This window comes from Prionailurus bengalensis, chromosome B3, assembly GCF_016509475.1.
Source record: "Prionailurus bengalensis isolate Pbe53 chromosome B3, Fcat_Pben_1.1_paternal_pri, whole genome shotgun sequence".
NCBI lineage: Eukaryota > Metazoa > Chordata > Mammalia > Carnivora > Felidae > Prionailurus > Prionailurus bengalensis.
Window position 1 is genome coordinate 81,077,697 of NC_057355.1, and position 21,052 is coordinate 81,098,748.

Genomic DNA, 21,052 nt, shown 5'->3' on the forward strand with positions numbered 1-21,052 from the left:
TCATAAAACCACTCTCAAAAAACAGAGCTAATAAACCAAAACACACTGTGTCGCATTCATTGCACTGAAACAAAAGGCTGCCTTTTCAACATGACAGATAACTGCAATGAAATGTTTTCTGAATAAATATTTTTGGTTTGCTAAGTCACACAGCCAGCTTTCATATTATGCATCAAAACAATCTTTCCCAAGTTAAAAAAAAAAAAAGTAACCACAGCTTCTTCGTAAATAAAACGTTAAGCCAACATGAACCTGAGTTTCTCTCGAGGGTAGACTTAAGACCAAGGGTAGAGTTTAGAATGACAACTGATTCTACATGCATCTGTTATAATTAATAAAGGTAATGTCAATGATGAAATTTTTTTTCATGTTTATTTATTTTTGAGACAGAGAGAGACAGAGCATGAACGGGGGAGGGTCAGAGAGAGAGGGAGACACAGAATCTGAAGCAGGCTCCAGGCTCCGAGCTGTCAGCACAGAGCCCGACGCGGGGCTCGAACTCAGGGACGGTGAGATCATGACCTAAGCCGAAGTCGGACACTTAACCGACTGAGCCACCCAGGCGCCCCAATGATGAAATTTCTTAAATAATAACTAACTCTAGATCATTAGGTGTTTGAGTATTCAGATTACAAGATAACAGGAAAGGGCCAAGAAAACCAGTGGTAAATAACTACCCAAGTGCATCAATACCTCTGAATAAAAATGCAGGAGGACAAAAGGAAGCAGATCATGGAGAGAAGGAACTGGCAGGGTTATGGACCAGTCATTAAGATTCACTTACTCTGTGACAGTTTGCAGAGTAAATAGTTTCAATGCAATGGAAACTGACTCACAAAGAAATTAAGTGACCTGTCCAAGATCATAAATAAAAGTAGAAGACAAGATTTGAATTCAGATATCTCAAGATTCCAAAGCTCAGATGAGCTTTGAGTGCATAGGTCTGCACCTATCCACCTCTCCCTGCTTATCTTCCTCTCTCCTGGCTCACGTCCTCCAGCTTCAGTTACTCCAACAGGACAAATTCTTTCCTTCACCACCAGAACTAACCTGCCTTTACTTTAGCTTAGGAAACTCTTGTGCCCACTCTACCTTGCTGGCACTTCTTCATCTTTCAGTTCTCAGTATAAAGAATCACTTCCTCGGGTGGGGCTCCTGGGTGGTGCAATCAGTTAAGCGTCTGACTCCTGATCTCAGTTCAGGTCACGATCTCGTGGTTTGTGGGTTCGGCGCCCATGTCCAGCTCTTTGCTGGTGGTGGGGCGCCTGCTTGGGATTCTGTCTCTCCTTCTCTATGCTCCTCCCCCACTGTGCTCGCTCTCTCGCTCTCTCAAAATAAATAAACTTAAAAAAAAAATTTTTTTTAAAGAACCACTTCCTCAGAAAGTGGCACCCCAATCCCAAAAGTGATCCTCTGGTATATGTCTTCATAGCACTCAAGTCTTTTCAAGTTCATCCATCATGTTTTATAATCACACACGTGATGCTATCTTCCCCAATAACCTGCAAGCTTCAGCAGCGCAGAGACCACAGCTGTTTGCTCTTTATGCTCTACCCAGGAACTAGCACACTGCCCAACACACAACATGCAGTCAATAAATATTTCTGAGTGAAAGTGAGACACGGGAACTCTCTCAAATTATCCATTATCTAAGGTGACCCCAATCCTAATCTTTCCAGTATGGGTTAAGTTAGCCAAGAGCATTTAGAATTTATGGTGGTAGGAGACTTCTACAGGCCATTGCTGGTGCACCACAATGGGATGTTAACAATGCGAAAAGAGGCTATTACCCACTTTATCAAAAACGCACCTATCAAAATACACAGCAGAAAGCTACGGAAACCTAATGGTCCTGAAGCCCATCACCATGCTGAGAAATCAGCCCTGTCCTGGGGATTGACAGTCACTCCCTTGACCAAGAAGCCAGGCTTTTCCACATTATTGTCACAGGCGGGGGTCATAGCGTGTCTGTTCTCGGTTACCACCAGACAGTCTGATTAAACTGTGTCAAGTCTCATTACCAGCTCTTCAACATTAATTACTACCAACACATCCAGGCTTAACTCTTTTTGGGTTTTATACTTAAAGGCACAGCCTGACTCCCTAATGATGTTCCTAATTTTTATTCTGGGCTTCACTTACAACATAATTGGCTTAGGTAACTTCCTGTGAGTGAAAAGGTAATGCATCCTAGTTAAACGAGGATTGAAGAGCCAGTCGAACGAAATACCTCAGTTTTCATTCAGTCCTGTTACCAGTTCTGTAATGCACTTGGAGGCCACATAATTTTGACCTCCCCCAACTTAATTATCTTAACTTACCCATCTGTAAAATTATAATCATCACTCTGACAGACTAATAGTTAGTCAGGGCTTCTAAGATTCTCAGAGACATCAGGGTGATGGACCCTTGCTCTAATTCTGCAGCTCTAAGGCCAGAAAGGTCTCAGACCGGACTGCGCTAGCCTAGGGAGAATAAATGTGTCAAAGAGGGTGTGGTGCTCCCTTAAGCAGCACATATACTAAAACTGGAATAATTCAGAGATTAGCACAGCCCCTATGCAAGGATGACATGCAAATTTGCAAAAATGTTCCATATTTTTAAAACTAGAAAGAAAAAAGAAGACGGTATGTTGATGCTTATTTTATACTAGTCTCTATGGTCAATTTTTGTAACACTGAGATTGATGATCTGATCATAAAGATCCAGCTGGGTTTGGGTGGGTGAGGGTATTGGTTCTGCCTATTCTCCCCAGTGACACTTCCTACACGTCCCAATGTGCACCTCAGTCATTCAGCCTTAATTATAGGCAATGATAGTGAAGCCCTCTCTGGAAGAGCCAGAGTCTTACACAGTATGTCTATGATGGAGAACAGTGGTGATCTTTTCACTGTGTACCACTTTCTTCTATATGCATTAGTTAAAGACACCTTGACTTATTTCCTAGGGAGTATCTTTGTCTGGTCTCCATATCAGTCAGCACCTACTGTTGATACTTGTCAAAGGGTGGTAACATAGAGTCAAATATGCTTTGTAAATATTTAAAATATTTCACAAATATAAGTGATTTCTGCCACCCTCTACAAAGCTGAATTTTATCTTTAATTTCTTCCCTATAATGAATAGATACAATATGGTATGTGCAATAGGCTCAAATTCAGACTTTCCGGTTGCTTATAGGTTTTGTATCTTTAGAGAAGTCACACTCTCTCAGCACCCAAGTATCTTCATCTGAAAAGTGGAAATTGAATAATAATATTATCTATCTCATAAGGTTGTCCTGAAGGCAAAATATATGTGGGAAATAGGTAGTGCTGTGTTAGTCCCTTTAAGGTGCTAATATTTGATATTTGTTAATGTTTACTTATTTTTAAGAGACAGAGACAGAGTGTGAGTGGGGGAGGGGCAGAGAGAGGGAGACAGAATCTGAAGTGGGCTCCAGGCTCCCAGCGATCAGCACAGAGCCTGATGCGGGGTTCGAACCCACAAACCACGAGATCATGACCTGAGCCAAAGTTGGACATTTAATCGACTGAGCCACCCAGGTGCCCCTGAAGGTGCTAATATTTGAACGTGAAATCAGTAACCCAAAGTTTGAGAGAAGTAAATGAATTTAAAAGCTCTGTATCTATCAGAATATTTTGTGCTGAAAATAACACAGAATTGAATTCAAACTGGCTTAAATAATAATGGGAATTCATTGGCACCTGTAAAAAAAAGTCCAGAGGAAAAGTAAGCCTCAGGCATTGTTCACATAAGATCTGGCTAGACTTCTCTGCAGCTTTCCTGGCTCTGCCTTACTCCCTATGTTGCCTCTTCTTCTGGCTGGCTTCTCCCACTGTTGAAAGATGCTTGCAAGCAGCTACCAGGGCAACACAATTTCTCCTTAACATCCAGGGAAGAGACAACATGACATCTCACAATGAACAAGAGTCCCAGCTTTGGAGAGCCTCAAACTAGCCATTGTAGACAGGTGAATGCCATGCACTGATGTGTAAAACTGGGGAGACTCATTAGCGAGGTGTTATACATGGGGAAAGGTGATAGGAACATCACACAGACAACCACAAGGTCCATTATAGTAACACAATAAATCCTTAGTGAGTAGCAATGCATTGCAAAATTGTTGTTGTTGTTGTTAAGGAAATAAAATACCTATGAAGAAATGTTGAATTCTGAGGTTTCTAGGATCCCAGATGGCAGGGAGTAGGAGTGAGGAAGGAGCTAACAAGGACTCTGCACAACAGAAATCTCAAAGTGTGAGCCTGCTCAGGAGGAAGTCTACTATCCCTTAGGGGCAACCAGAGAGGAGCACCACTGGCTTCAAGGCTGCTCTGAAGCCCCCAGAAGTGAGAATCGTGGCACAGTCCTTCCCTCCAACTCCTACAGATCTGAAATCAGCTGGAGAAGCACTGAAAGTTCCACTTCTTACTTCTCCACGGGAAATCCACAAACACTCCATCTACCACTGGAAAGGTGAAAACATCAACACAAACTCCATCTCTGTTTAGAAAAACAGTAAAAGCCCCAGGACAAATCTCTTAAGATGATTTCCTTTTGCCTAAATAAAGCATTTGATTGCATCTTGGGACTCATTTGATTGTAAGGAATTGAAATCCACTCAAATACTTAAGAAAAAGGGAATTCATAGAATGAATACTACATATCTCCCAGCCAGGAAGTACAACTGGCCTCAAAAGGGAATAGGGGCATGTGGCTGGCCCAGTGGGTGGAGCATGCGACTCTTGATCTCAGGTCTGTGGGTTTGAGCCCCACATTGGGTGTAGAGATTACTTTAAAACAAAAATTTTTAAAAAAGGGAATGATCACTTGACCAGAAGTAAACGCCCATTTAATTTACTCTTCTCTTTGTCATGACCAACTTTCCTAGCTTAACTTGTCCATGGGTCAACCTTGGCTTCATATATTCCTTATTCAAGAGCCACTGCTACAATGCTAAGTGGTTTCTATAAGCCAGTTTCAAATTTCTTGGAGAAAGAGCCCACTGTTAATCTAGGTTCAGATGTCTGTCCTTGGTCAATCAGCGGAGTCATCTGGGAAGGTCTGCTGCCCATGCAGGAAGGGTTTTATCAGTGGGCTTTGAGAAGGGGAGTGAGAAAGAAGGTCAAAATGACCAATATGCATATAGTGGACATGTCAGTCCTCTCCTCTTCTATCAAAGTACAGTCAGTGTTACATGATTTCATAAAAACATCAGAAACCAGTAGAGGAACACAGAATAAGTCTAGATAAGCAGTCTCTCAGCTTGGCCCCATTCTATCTTTGTATGTATTCTTTACACAGCGTAATTTCTTAGTGCTGCATTTTTTTCACCTGCCAAATAAAGATAATGATACTTGTCCTTATAACTCATAGGATTATAGAAAGGGTAAAGAAATAATAGATATGAAATTACTTTAAAACATTACAATGATGTTATTTATACTCTGAACACTATAAAGCATGTCTTTTAATTTCAACTCAAATCACACTGTTTCTAAGGAAATACAAGTTCAAGGATTGTTTTGTCAAATCAGCCATTTGGGGTTAATCCCCCTAGGTAGTAGATACACATCTTATGTCTTCCAATTAACTGCATAATGGAGTGTGTTATAGTTACACTGTTACACAGCATACATACTTAGCAGATACACGGGAGGAGAGGAGATGAAAGACAGAAAAGTAGAAACAAACAAAAACAAAAAATAACAACAAGGTAAAAACAATAAAGAAAGCTCACCCCTAAAAACCAAAAATAGATACAGTAATAACAGTCTGCAGTGATATTGTTCCTTGTCCACTAAAAACAAAAACAAGAAATAGGGGGCACCTGGGTGGTTCAGTTGGCTATGATGCCAAATCTTGATTTCGGGGCAGGTCATGAGTTCAGGCCCCACATCAGGCCCTATGCTCACAGCAAGGAACCTGCTTTGGATCCTCTGTCTCCTTTTCTCTGCCCCTCCCCCACCCACGCTCACTCTCACTCTCTCAAAAATAAACAAACAAATAAAAAGACAAAATAGGCTGCAAATGAGGAATTTAGATTCAATATGAGAGGAATTCCCAGGTATGAGGACTTACTCCCTCCTATGCAGCGGATGATGTATCCTTTGACTGCAGAATTTTGTTGCGTTCATCTTTGTTTCCCTAGCAGCCATGGCACCTGCCACTGTAGGCACTCAGTCCATATTTTTGATGACATGACAGTTCAGAGATTGAGAAGGGCAGCAACAGACACCCAGCCATTCTTGTCTCTTGTCTCTGTGATCTTGATTCAGCCAACAATCCATTTATAGACACAATTAATCAGACAACTGAAGCAAAGTACACCCTAAGTGGCTATGATATTAAGGAATTAATAATTTTTTTAGGTATGACAATACGAATGTGGCTGTATTTAAAAAGCGAGTCCTTATCTTGGAGAAAGATCTTTAGAAATTACATATTATAATATCTAGGGTTCCTTCAAAATAATCAGAGGTAATGGCATGAAAGGAATCAAAATGGCCATGAATTGATCATTGTGCAAGTTGGGCAATAGATGAAGTGTTCACTATAATATTGTGTGTACTTTTTGCACATGTTTGAAAATTTCTGTAACAATGATCTTTTTAAAAAGGGAAAGAAATATAAAACACGAAACACAACTCATGGGCTTAATGCATAATCTGAATTAGCTTTGGTCATGTAACAGCTTTTATTATAATACTGTTGATCTTAAACAGCTCAATCTAAAAACAGCTAAAATGTGTGCTTTTCTTCTGCTATCCATGAAAATGATTTTCAGTACCAATTAAATTTCAAATAATTGTGGCTTTTCAGGGTAATATAAAGCTTAGCAAATCTCACTGCTACGTTTGTCATAGTTGGAACAGCATTCCTATTAAAGATGTTCTTTAGTGTGAAATGTTGGTCAAGCAATTTAAATAATTTTATTTCAAAATTTCTAAAGATATTGGCCAAATCTTCACTCATGCTTTCTGCTTTCAAAGGTTAAAGAAATTGTCAAATGAAAGCATTTCTATATATTCTTTAAAACTGTTGTTGAAGACAATGGCCTTTACATTGCTTACAGCTCTTTATATATGTTCCAAATCAGCATTCTTTTTATAACTCAGTTCTATAAAAAAAAAAAAAAGTTCATGTTTTGAGGAGGCAAAATCCTTTTAATCATTCAATAAATAGTATAGTGTGTGTGTGTGTGTGTGTGTGTATTTATACATATATTCTGTTTAGCCTTCCAGGAAATTCAAAGCTAAATTCAAGTATTCTCTGTTTTTTTTAATGTGTCCCCTTTTCCTCTGACACGGTTTAAACATTTTTTTGTATTTATGAGTCACTTATTGTAAAATCATATCGTATCATTTGGAATTAGTAATAACATGTCATTGGTGCACATTTTATCCACATTTTAACACCTTTCAAATTAGTATGCATCTTACAATCAATATAGTTCTCCTAGAAGCATTTTTTTCTTATATAAAATTACAAGAATAATAATGAGTCTTATATTTTATTGCAGCCCAGATTTGCAAAATATTAAAATGTCTTCAACAATTATTCTGTAACATGAAAATACCACCATAGCAGAGCAGTAAAAACTAAGGCTGGAAGTAAGTCTTATTAAATACTTCAATTCATATATGCCATATTTCAAAGAGCTGTATCTTTGTGTAATGTGGGAGAGGAAGATGGCAGCAGAGTAAAAGGACCTAGGTTCACCTCATTCCACATATACATTTAGATAACTATCAAATAATCCTGAATACCACAGAAAGACCTGAGACTGGCAGAATAAACTCCACAACTAAAGGTAGAGAAGAGGCCACATCAAAGAAGGTAGGAAGTGTGGAGCCATGGTTTGGGAGAGAAGCAGATGCTGGCCACTGCTGTGGGGAGGGAGCTGGAGTTGCAGAGAAGGATGAGAAACTAGCACACAGGGGTGTGCATGGGGAAGGCAATTCCACATAACAACTGGTTTGGATAGCAAGAGAGGCTGAATTTTGTGAGATCTTGCAACCAGCGAGGCTTAAGCTTGGAGTTCTAAAGGTCAATGGATTTGGCTCTGGGAGAGCCTAGAGGTGCTGGGGAAGCTCCTGAAGAGAAGACAAGGCAAACAACCTGTGGACATACAGCCTAGAAACAGCAATCTGAAGAGTGTCTGGTGCACACAGTGGGGAGGTTATTTGCTCTTCTTGGAGCTGCCACAGACAGGCAATGTTCATGAAGAGAGTTTTCTGGGAACAAAGGAACTGGCCAGTGCTATTTCCCTCTCCCGCCCATCAGCATAACCACAGGGCCACCTGTGGGGACAAGAGCAGCACTGGACACTTGCTACCTAACTTGCTCAACCACATCTCCCAATGGGGAATTTTACAGAGTCTCAGTTCTCATCCTGTTGGCAACAGGTTTCATTTCACATGCAGACCGAAGCACACCTAGTTAAAATGTGCCACATTCAGGCTAGGGACAAAACACTATCCACAACGGGCAAAGAGAGCTTCTGCAGATGGCTGTCCTGAAAGATAAAGCAGTCAGCAAACAACAGCAGAGTGCATGCAGCACAGATTGGAGACACTCACAGAAGTGCCAGGCCCTGAGGAACAGGGGACACCATACTGCAGGACACTACAGGGCCTCTTCTTCATTAAGCCATTACCTCAATAACAGGATATATAGTTTACTTTCCTAAAACAGAAACAGGCACAGAGACTTAAACAAAATGAGAAGACAGAGAAATTTGTCCCAAATGAAAGAAAAGAACAAGGCCACAGCCAAAGATCTAAGCAAAAGAGATATAAGTAACATGGCTGATGGAGAATTTAAAGCAATAATCATAAGGATACTCACTGGACTTGAGAAAAGAGTGGAGGACATCAGTGAGACTTTTAAGACAGAAATAAAGAATAACATAGCAGAGATAAAGGGCTCAATAAACAAAATGAGAAACACTCCTGATAGAATGAAAAGCAGATTGGAAAAAGCAGAGGAATGAATTAAGGAGTAGAGTATAGAAGATAGAGTAATGGAAAGTAATCATGCTGACCAAAAGAGAGAAAAAAAGAATTATGCTACATGAGAACAGACTTATAGAATTCAGTGTTTCCATCAAATATAATAACATTCATATTACAGGAGTCCCAGAAGAGACAGAAAAGGGGGCAGAGAATTTATTTGAAGAAATAATAGCTGAATACTTCTCTAATCTGGGGGAGGAAACACATACCCAGATCCAGGAGGCACAGAAAACTCCCATAAAAATCAACAAAAGCTGAGCCACACCAAGACATTTTATAATGAAAATGTCAAAATTACAGTGACAAAGAAAAAATAATAAAAGTAGCAAGACAAAATAAGACAGTTACATACAAAGGAAACCCCATAAGGCTATCAGCAGATTTATCAGTAGAAACTTTCCAAGCTAGAGAGGAGTGCCATGATATACTCAAAAGTGCTGAATGAGAAAAACCTGCAGCCAAGAAGCCAAGAATACTCTATCCAGCAAGGCTATCATTCAGAATAGAAGCAGAGATAAAGGGTTTCCCAGATAAACAAACACTAAAAGAGATCATAACCACTAAACCAGTCCTGCATGAAATATTATAGAGGATGCTTTTGGGGCATCTGAGTGGCTCAGTTGGTTAAGTGTCTGACTCTTGATTTCGGCTCAGGTCATTATTTCATGGTCATGAGATGGAGCCCTACATTGGGCTCCACATTAAGTGTGGAACCTGCTTAAGATTCTTTCTCTCCCTCTCCCTCTGCCCCTCCACTCACTGCTTCCTCTCAAAAAAAGAAGAAAAAAAAAGAGAGAGAGAGAGAGAGAGAGACTCTTTGAGTGGAAAAGAAAGGCCAAAAATGACATTATGAATATGGGAAACAAAAAAGTAATAAAAATGAATATTTCCATAAAAAATCAGTCAAGGAACTCACAAAATAAAAGGATTTAAATATGACACCATACCCCTAAAACATGAAGAGGAGTAAACAGTGGGTTCAAACTTAAATGACCATCAACTTAATATAGACTGCTATATGCAAAAGATGTTAGATACAGACCTAATGGTAACAATAGATGTCATACTGACATGAAAGAATAAACAGAAATAAATCCAAATATATCACTAAAGAAAACCAGAATATCATGAAAGAAAAAAAGACATGAAAGGATCAGAGAAGAGTCACAAAAATAATCACAAAACAAGTAACAAAATGGGAATAAATACATATCTATCAGTAATTACACTGAATATAAATGGACTAAACACTCCAAATCAAAAGACACAGGGTAATAGAATGGATTAATGAACAAACAAACAAATAAGACCCAACAATATGCTGCCTATAAGAAACTCTTATCAGACCTAAAGACATCTGCAGATTGAAAGTGAGGGGATGAAGAAACATTTATCACGAAAATGGATGTCAAAAGAAAGCTTAAGTAGCAATATATTGGACAAACTAGACTTTAAAACAAAGACTGTAACAAGAGACAAAGAAGGGCACTATATCATAATAAAGGGGACGATTCAAGAAGAAGATATAACAATTATAAATATTTGTGCACCTACTATGAGAGCACCCAGCTAAATAAAATAGTTATTAACAATCAAAAAGGAATTAATCTATAATAATACAATAATTGTAGGGTACTTTAACACCCCACACACACTTATAAACTTGTATCAATGGACATCTTAGCAGAAAATCAGCAAGGCAACAATGGCTTTGAACGACAAACTGGACCAAAGGAATTTAATGGACATATTAGAACATTCCATGCTAAAACAGCAGAATATGCATTCTTTTCAAGTGCATATGGAACATTCTCCAGACTAAATCATCTATTATATCACAAAACAAGTCTCAAAAATTTTAAAAATATTGAAATCATACCACGCACCTTTTCTGACCACAATACTATGAAACTAGAAGTCAACCACAAGAAAAATCTGGAAAGACCACAAATATGTGAAGGTTAAATAACATGCTATTAAACAATGAATGGGCCAGCCAGGATGTCATTGAAGAAATAAAGAAGTACATCGAAAAAAATGAAAATGAAAACACAAGTATTCAAAACCTTTGGGACTCAGTAAAAGCAGTTCTAAGAGGGAAGTTTAAAGCAATACAAGTGTACCTCAAAAAGCAAGAAAAATCTCAAAGAAATAACCTAACCATACATCTAAAGGAGCTAGAAAAATAACGACAAATGAAGACTAAAGACAGCAGAAGGAAGGAAATAATCAAGATGATAGCATAAATAAATGATACAGAAATTAAAAAAAAAACAAACAATAGAACAGATCAATGAAACCAGGAACTGGTTCTTTGAGAAAAATCAATAAAATTGATTAGTCTCCAGTCAGATTCATCAACAAAAAAAGAGAAAGGACCTAAATTTTTGAAATCATGAATGAGACAGGAGAAATAACAGCCAGTCCCACAGATATACAATCATAAGAGAATATTATGGAAAATATATGCCAACAAATTCGACAATCTGGAAGAAATGGATAAACTCCTAGAAACATATAAACTACCAAAACTGAAACAGGAAGAAATAGAAAACTTGAACAGACTGATAACTAGTCTCTTTTAGCAAAGAAACTGAATTAGTAATCAAAAATTCTCCCAACAACCAAAAGTCCAGGGCCAGATGGTTTCACAAGTGAATTCTACCAAACATTTAAAGAAGAGTTAATACCTGTTTTTCTCAAATTATTTCAAAAAATAGAAATGGAAGGAAAATTTCCAAACTCATTCTATGAGACCAGTATTACCCTGATTCCAAAAGCATAAAAGTCTTCACTAAAAAAGAGAATTACAGGCCAATATCCCCAATGAACATGGCTGCAAAAATTCTCAACAAGATACTAGCATATTGGATCCAAAAGTAAATTAAAAGAATCATTCATCATGCTCAAATGGGATTTATTCCTGGGCTGCAACAGTGGTTCAATATTCGCAAATCAGTCAACGTGATACACCACATTAATGAAAGAAAGGAATAAGAACCATATGATCCTCTAAATAGATGCTCAAAAAGCACTTAACAAAGTACAATAGCTTTCATGATAAAAACCCTCAACAAAGTTGAGACAGAGGAACATACCTCAAGATAAAAAAGATGATAGAGCTAAGATCATCCTCAATGGGGAAAAACTCAGAGATTTTCCTCTATGGTCAGGAACAAGACAGGGATATCCACTGTCAACAATGTTATTCAACATAGTACTGAAAGTCCTAGTCTCAGAAATCAGACAATAAAAAAAAAAAAAAAGATATCCAAATTGGCAAGGAATAAGTCAAACTTTCACTATTTGCAGATGTCATGACTCTATATAGAAAACCCAAAAGACTCCACCAAAAAATTGCTAGAAAATTGCTTTATTGATTTCAATAAAGTCACAGGATATAAAACCAACATACAGAAATATGTGACATTTCTATACACCAATAATGAAGCAGCAGAAAGAAATCAAGGAATCAATCCCATTTATAATTGCACCAAAAATCATAAGATACCTAGGAATAAACCTAACCAAAGAAGTAAAAGATCTATACTCCTAACACTATAGAACACTAAAGAAAGAAATTGAAGAGGACACAAAGAAATGGAAAAACATTCCATGCTCATGGGTTGGTAGAATAAATACCGTGGAAATATCTATATTACCCAAAGCAATCTACACATTTCATGCAATCTCTATAAAAATATCAACAGTATTCTCCACAGAACGAGAACCAACAATCCTAAAATTTGTATGGAACCAGAAAAGACCCTGAATAGCCAAAACAATTTTGAAAAAGGAAAGCTGGAGGCATCACAGTTCCAGACTTCAAATTATATAACAAAGCTGTATGGATCAAAACAGTATGGTACTGGCACAAAAATAGATACATAGATCCATGGGACAGAATAGAAAACCCAAAAATAAACCTACAACTGTATAGTTAACTAATCTTTGACAAAGCAGGAAAGAGTATCTAATGGTACAAAGACAGTGTCTTCTACAAACAGTGTTAGAAAAACTAAACAGCAATATGCAAAAGAATAAAACTGGACCGCCTTCTTTTACCATACACAAAAATAAATTCAAAATGGATGAAAGGCCTAAATGTGAGACCTGAAACCATAAAAATTCTAGACAAGAACATAGGCAGTAACTTCTTTGACACTGCCCATAGCAACTTTTCTAGATAGGTCCCCTGAGGCCTATGGCAAGGGAAACAAAAGCAAAAATATACTAATGGAACTTTATGAAAATAAAAAGCTTCTGCACAGCAAAGGAAACAGTCAACAAAATTAAAAGGCAATCAATAGAATGGGAGAAGACATTGGCAAATGACATATCCAATAAAGGGTTAGCATTCAAAATATTAAAAACTCAGACAATTCAACACACACACACACACACACACACACACACACACACACACACAAATAATCCAATTAAAAAAATGGACAGAAGACATGAACAGACATTTCTCCAAAGAAGACATACAGATGGCCAACAGACACATGAAAAGGTGCTCAACATCACTCATCATCAGGGAAATACAAATCAAAACCATAATACCACCTCACAACTGTCAGAATGGCTAAAATTGACAACACAAGAAACAAGTGTTGGCAAGGATGTAGAGAAAGGGAAATCCTCTTAGACTGTTGGTGGGAATGCAAACTGCCGCAGCCACTGTGGAAAACAGTATGGAGGTTCCTCAAAAATTAAAAAAAAATAGTGGGGTTCCTGGGTGGCTCAGTCAGTTAAGCATCCAACTTTGGCTCAGGTCATGATCTCACGGTTCACAGGTTCAAGCCCCATGTCAGGCTCTGTGCTGCAGCTCAGAGCCTGAAGCCTGCTTCAGATTTTGTGTCTCTCTCTGTCTCTGCCCACTCCCACTCATGCTCTGTCTGCCACAAATCGATAAAAACGTTTAAAATTTTTTTTAAAAATTTAAAAATAGAACTACACGGTGATTTAGCAATTGCACTACTAGGTATTTACCCAAAGGATACAAAAACACTAATTCGAAGGGATACATGACCCCTGATGTTTATAGTATCACTGTTTACGGTAGCCAAATTATGGAAAAGAGCTCAAATGTCCATCTACTGATGAATGGATAAAGAAGAGGTGATATCTATATACAATGGAATATTACTTGGCCATCAAAAAGAATGAAATCTTGCCATTTGCAATGACGTGGATGCAGCTAGAGAGTATAATGCTAAGTGAAATAAGTCAGTGAGAGAAAGACAAATACCATATGATTTCACTCATATGTGGAATTTAAGAAACAAAACAAAGGGGCAAAGGGACAAGAGAGAGAGAGAGAGAGAGAGAGAGAGGCAAACCAAGACCAGACTCCTAAGTAAAGAGAACAAACTGATGGTTACCAGAGGGGAGGAGGGGAAGGGGATGGATGAAATAGGTGATGGGGATTAAGGAGCACACTTGTGATAAGCACCAGTTGATTAAAATAAAAACTTTTTAAAAAAAAGTATATAATCCTAAAAAAAGTATATAATCCTGCCAATAAATAAGTACCATGTTAAAAATAAAATAAAAATTGATGTATAATGAAAAAATTGGCTTTTGCTACACACAATTATTTGGAAACATTTTGTTTCCAGCTTACACTCTTTGTTCCAGTAGAAAATGTTATGTGAGCTTCACATTTTAGCAACAGTGTCAATTTATAATTCCCCAGAACCACATGTAGATATTTTATTTCAGAGCTAATGGCTGAAAAAAGCCATTGGACCAATGATTTCAAATAACCATTACTGTCACTATCATCTGACCACCCCACTGCAAATCAACCACATTTCCTGGGGGAGAATAGAATGAATAGTCCCACTATATATATACTGTAAAATGGACCTTTGGAGGAAAGGTTTTGGGATCATCACTAATACCCATCTACCTCAAAAATTAACTGAATCACATTAGGCTTTTGCTCCATATAGATATATTTTTGAAATTATTGGTTGACCTGAATGTTAAGAATATGAGTGGGGCGCCTGGGTGGCTCAATCGGTTCAGCGTGTGACTTCGGCTCAGGTCATTATCTCACAGTTCGAGGGTTGGAGCCCCATATCAGGCTCTGTGCTAACAACTCGGAGCCTGGAGCCTGCTTTAGATTCTGTGTCTCCCTCTCTCTCTGCCCCTCCCCCACTTGTTCTCTCTCTCTCTCTCTCTCTCTCTCTCTCTCTCTCTCTCAAAAATAAATAAACACTAAAAAAAAGGAATATGAGGAAAACCTGCTGTATTTGTACTTGGAATACATAATAATATTTTATAATTATCTTGTTATGCTAACCTACGGATTATATGCTTCTCTTGAGAATGTACAAATTTCATAGCAGATCTCAGAGGCCACACACCAGTCACCCCCACTCAGGGATTTATTTCTTCTTTTTGCATATTCTTCTAGCTCTTGTCACTTCCTTCACCTCCTTGTGGCTTTATTTGGCTATCATGAGGGAAAACACAGTATAACCTGGTGGTTAAGGGTGTGTGGGCTTTAGAGAGCTAGATTTGAATTCTGGCTCTGCTTTCTAGCTGTGTGATTTGCGACACATCTTCTAATCAATCTAGACATAAGTTTCTTCATTTATAAAATGAAGATAATAACCACAAAGATATTGCAAAGATTCTATAGGAACAGGTATAAATGCAAAGATTCTATAGGAACAGGTATAAACAGCTGTACACAGTGTCAGAATTACTATTATAATTAGCATTTTTATTACACCTTTGCCAAGAGCCAAATGGGCAATTTTCTGGCCCAAATCTTGCAGTGAAAAAGAAGAGTAAGTCATCATCAGAAAGCTGTCAGGACTGGAAGCTATGAACCATCCTTTATACCAGTGACTGAGCTTCTACCTCTACTCCAAAGCACTGTGCAAGTCGCTGGGATATAGAAGAGCATATGGAATAGTCTCTGCCTTCAAGATGCTTATAGCCTTTTGGAGAAGAATTACCACATATAAAAAAAAACCAAGTAGAAAATAAATAAATAGAGGGAAGGAGACAAACATCCTTGCAGAAGAATTTCCAGTAATTTATATAGCTACTCTGCCCTCAAGGAGGTTGAACCTAACTCCTCACTCCTTTTTTTTTTTTTAATGTTTATTTATTTTTGAGAGAGAGACAGAGTGTGAGTGGGGGAGGGGCAGAGAGAGAGGGACTCACAGAATCTGAGCAGGCTCCAGGCTCAGAGCTGTCAGCACAGAGCCTGATGTGGGGCTCAAACTCACTAAATGTGAGATCATGACCTGAGCCAAAGTACAAAAGTGTAACTTTACAGCAGAGAAACCTGACAAACACCACCTCAGCCCCAAGACCAAGGTCAATGTCAACAGTATTAAGTCATGTTGATAGGATATATGCAACCTTGCTATGATGTGAGGAGAATGTTACTTCACCTCTGTGGCCATCCTCCAAAAACCCATAATCCCGACCTAATGGTGAGAAAAACATCAGACAAATCCCTACTAAGGGACCAGTACTCTTCAAAATTGTCAAGGTCATTGAAATAAGGAAAATCTGAGAAAGCTTCACCAAGAAGAGTCTAAGGAAATACATGCTGACTAAAAGTAATGCGGTATCCTGGATGGGATCCTGCAACAGAAAATGGATATTAGGTAAAAACTAGGGAAATCTGAATAAGTTGGGCTTTAGTTAATCATAATGTATCAGTATTGGTTCATTGACAGTGGCATCTATACCATACTAATAAAAGATGTTAATAATAGGGAATCTGGGTGTAGGATTAACAGTAGCTCTCTGTGTTATTGATTTTTTGGTAAACCTACTGCCAGCATGGCTTAGTTGGTTAAGCATCTGACTTTGGTTCAGGTCATGACCTCCTGGTTCATGAGTTTGAGCCCCACATTGGGTTCTGTACTCTCCCTCTATCTCTCTGCCCCTTCCCCACTTGCACTCTCTCTCTCAAAATAAATAAATAGAGCTTTAAAAAATAAAACTGTTCTAAAGTACTTTCTAAAAATTAGTACAAGGGGGCGCTCCTGGCTGGCTTGGTCTGTACAGCATATGACTTTTGCTCTCAGGGTCTTAAGTTCAACCACATTGGGCACAGAGCTTACTTTAAAGTAATAATAATAATAAAATTAAAATTAACAGATAAATAGTACAAGGGAACAAATGATAAGATAGAATGGGATTGATTCATTCATTCAACAAATACTTATTGAATAACCATTATGTGCTAGACACTGCATTGGGAACTACGGGGACAGCAATGATCAAAGAGGGAAAGAAACTTGTTCTTGAGGAGCTTACACGGGATGTAGGCTTGGCCTTTTAGAATGAATACATGTTCCCTGCCACAGCTTTCCTCAGGAGGGAAGTTTTGGTGGCACTCCAGTGGCCAATGTGACCTCTATTACTTGATGTTAAATAGGGGCAAAGGTAATCCAGTCCATAGTTTAGCAGTGAGAGGTGAAAAGAAAGGGAACTTGCATAAGAAATGATGGCTTCTGGGACAGGTGAGAGCCAGCTGGCATAGCCAGTGTTTCCTAAGGCCTTCCAAACCCCAGAAAAATGGCATAGCCCTTGAAGCCACTATATGCCCAGGAAGCATTTGCCCAATCACAGAAAGTGGCCAGGGGGAGGTCTCTTCCAATCACTTGGTCTAATCCATTTCACCCTATAGGAAAGGAAACTGAGTTCCAGAAAAAGAGAGTGATTTCTAGTGGTCACAGGACTATCTCTGAATCAACTTTTTTTCCCCCTCCACGTTTTTATTTAAATTACAGTTAGTTAACATACAGTGTAATCTTAGTTTCAGGTGTAGAATTGAGTGTGAATCAACTTTTTGATTTTCACACCTCAGAAGCTGTAGACATTTATTCTGTTGCCAGAAATCATCAAAAACTGAAAGGCCAGATGTACATACTTGCTTAGTAGTAGATGTGAACAAAAAACAATCAGGCAAACTAGATCTAGAAAAAACATCAATGTGGTAAGATAACACAGGTGATGGGAGTTTTCAAACTGATTATGGTCCATAACCTATGGGATCCTGCAGGATAAACATACACTTCCCTAAAGGGAACAAATTCACTTTAAGTTCACTGTGACTGAAATAAAACCAAGTTACTACGTATTGCATTAGCTAAGTAAGTTTACAGGGGAGCTAAGGATAGGGGGTGGGACAGGACTGATACTCTTTTTAAAGATAAAAATTAAAATTAAAAGGGGTACCTGGGTGGCTCAGTGGGTTAAGCGTCCAACTTCAGCTCAAGTCATGATCTTCCGGTTTGTGAGTTTGAGCCCAGCATTGAGCTCTGTGCTGACAGCTCAGAGCCTGGAGCCTGCTTCGGATTCTGTGTCTCCCTCTCTCTCTGCCCCTCCCCTGCTCATGCTCGGTCTCTCTCTGTTTCTCAAAAATGAATAAACGTTAAAGAAAATTAAAAAATAAAAGATCAACAACAAGAATATTAAAACTTCCAGGTAACACCAGCTTCATACTTAGGTAAAGACAAAACAGAGAAGGGACCTGTAAACTAAGAGCTTACCTGTGCAGGTAATGAACCAAATCCAATCAGAGAACCACACTATTCTTGAGGAACTCTTTTGAGCTGCCAGCAGCATCCTGAAGCCTAAAAATCCCACTTAGGGTAATAGTTTTACAGGTAGGGTGGGAGGGAGGGGAGGGTGGGTGATGGGCATTGAGGAGGGCACCTTTTGGGATGAGCATTGGGTGTTGTATGGAAACCAACTGGTCAATAAATTTCATATATATAAAAAAAATAAAATTAAATTAAATTAAATTAAATTAAATTTAATTTAATTTAAAAAAATTAAAAAAAAATAGTTTTACAGATAGCTCACTCCCTTAACAAGGCCAGCCCATTCTGTGACCTGACAGCACACTTGGGGATAATTACTTTTGAAACTGAGTTTTCAACTCTTCTGTTAGGGATTATTTTTAAAGTTTCATTTATTTATATTTTTAGTAATCACTGCACCCAATGTGGGACTCAAACTCATGACCCCCTGATCAAGAGTTGCAAGCTCTTCTGACAGAGCCAGCCAGGCGCCCGTTAATGATTGTTTTTAAACAAACATCAGGCCAGAAGATGCTTCCATGTTTTATCTGGGAAACACAGTAGGTATATTTTTGATGGAATTTTAATGAAAAGATAATGAAAGAAGAGAGGAAAATTAGAATTATTAGCTTAACCTCTAATATTGAGCTAAGTATTACGCATCCTGGGCAGCCCATTAGAATCACCTGGGAGCTTTAAAAAATTCTAACACACTGGCCCCATCCCAGACTAATTACATAAAATCTCCAGGGTGGGACTCAGGCTTTGGTACTTTTTAAAGCTCCCCCAGGTGATTCCATTGTGCAATCCAGTTAGGAATCCACTGCTCTACAAGGAGTTATTCTAAATTTTGGATATCAAATAGTCTTAATTAAAGCAGGGTAAACTACCCAGGCATCTCAGGAGTACAATAACCCAAAATGTCACCCAACTGAATGCAAAACTATAATTTTAACAATTTGTCTTTTTAAGTCAAACATACCCAGATTCCTTTGGCTTTCCCTCTATTCTACAGATATTCCCACAGCAGAGACAACTACCTCTCAAGTTAGTTTTTCCTTAATATACTTATGGTGAACATGAGGTACAAACTGAGAATGAAAAATCTCATCCCCACTCCCCCACCCTTCTTGGTTGGCCTTTCAAACCAGAAAAACAAAGGAAGAAAAACTTCTCTTAAATGTTTCAAAACAAAATAATTAAAATTGTATCTTTGGGTAAACAACTGTGAAACTCAATGAGGTATTTCCTTTATTTTTTAAGAGTCATAGACTCAAGAGTCAATCATGGAAACAGCTGCATAGTTTTCATTCTGCCAAATGGTTCAGTGAAATTACATCACAGGAGGGCTGTACCCCATGGGAGTTCTGAAGAGCATGCACCCCTCTGGCCATTTGGGCACCTGTCTGCAGAGCTGTGGAGTGGGAGCTGTTTTCCAAGGATCTGAACTCTCCCTCATTATATAGCATCATGACAATCTGCCCAGCCTAATTGGAAGAGATTATCCAACACTGATTGAGGATACTCAATAAACAATCATGGAAAAGACAGCTTTAATAGTCCTGAAGGCTTGAAATTTCTACCAAGAAAAATATCAGGGGTGGTGGCTAGAATACTGGGTTTCGAAGAAAAGGGCAATTGTCTCTACCATGGAAGAGTTTACATCTTTAAAGCAGCCATGAAAGTAAGAATAAAAAACTTCCCAGCCAACAAATGTTATTTAATTAGTCTTTCTCTCCAGAAGACAATCAAATAGTAAATAGTAAAGGGAATGAAATCAGCACCACCCCCCTCCCCCCCCACAGTTGCCTGATTCAACACTGACTCATTCCAGATGGAGAGGATAGTTGTAAAACCACTACAGTGTTTGGCTTCCAGGTGGGGGTGCTATGTATCTTTCCTAATACCAAATGTACGGGAATACTACTGAGCAATAAAAAACAAGTACATACGGGCACCAGGGTAGCTCAGTCGGTTAAGCATCCAACTTTATTTCAGGTCATGATCTCAGCATTGGGAGTTCGAACCTCGCCACCGGGCCGTACTGACAGCTCGGAGCCTGGAAGCTGCTTCAGATTCTGTGTCACCCTCTCTCTCTGCCCCTCCCTCACACTCTGTCCCTCTCTCGCTCTCAAAAATTAATAAGCATTTAAAAATCTTTTAAAAAGCAAGTACACATACATGCCACAACATGGATAAACCTCAAAGACATTATGTTCAGTAACAGAGGTTGTATTATTCCATTTATATAAAATGTCAATAAAGGCAAATGTATAGAGACAGGAAGCAAATCAGTATGGCCTAGGGCTGAGGGTGGGGAACAACTGACTCAATGAGGAGAAGGGGTCCTTTTGGGGGTAAGGCAAAGGTTCTAAAATTGGATTGTGGTGATGGCTGTACAACTCTGTAAATTCACTAAAAATCATGGTTTTATGGCATATAAATTCTTGCTTATTCTTTGGACTA

The 21,052-nt window shown here is 38.6% G+C and overlaps 1 non-coding gene across 1 annotated transcript; it reads left to right on the plus strand.

The window, feature by feature from the left end:
- Positions 1–2,497: 2,497 nt before the first annotated feature.
- On the plus strand, positions 2,498–2,602 carry LOC122469708. The gene has a single exon (XR_006293603.1). It is a non-coding gene; the product is annotated as a U6 spliceosomal RNA (small nuclear RNA).
- Positions 2,603–21,052: the final 18,450 nt, after the last annotated feature.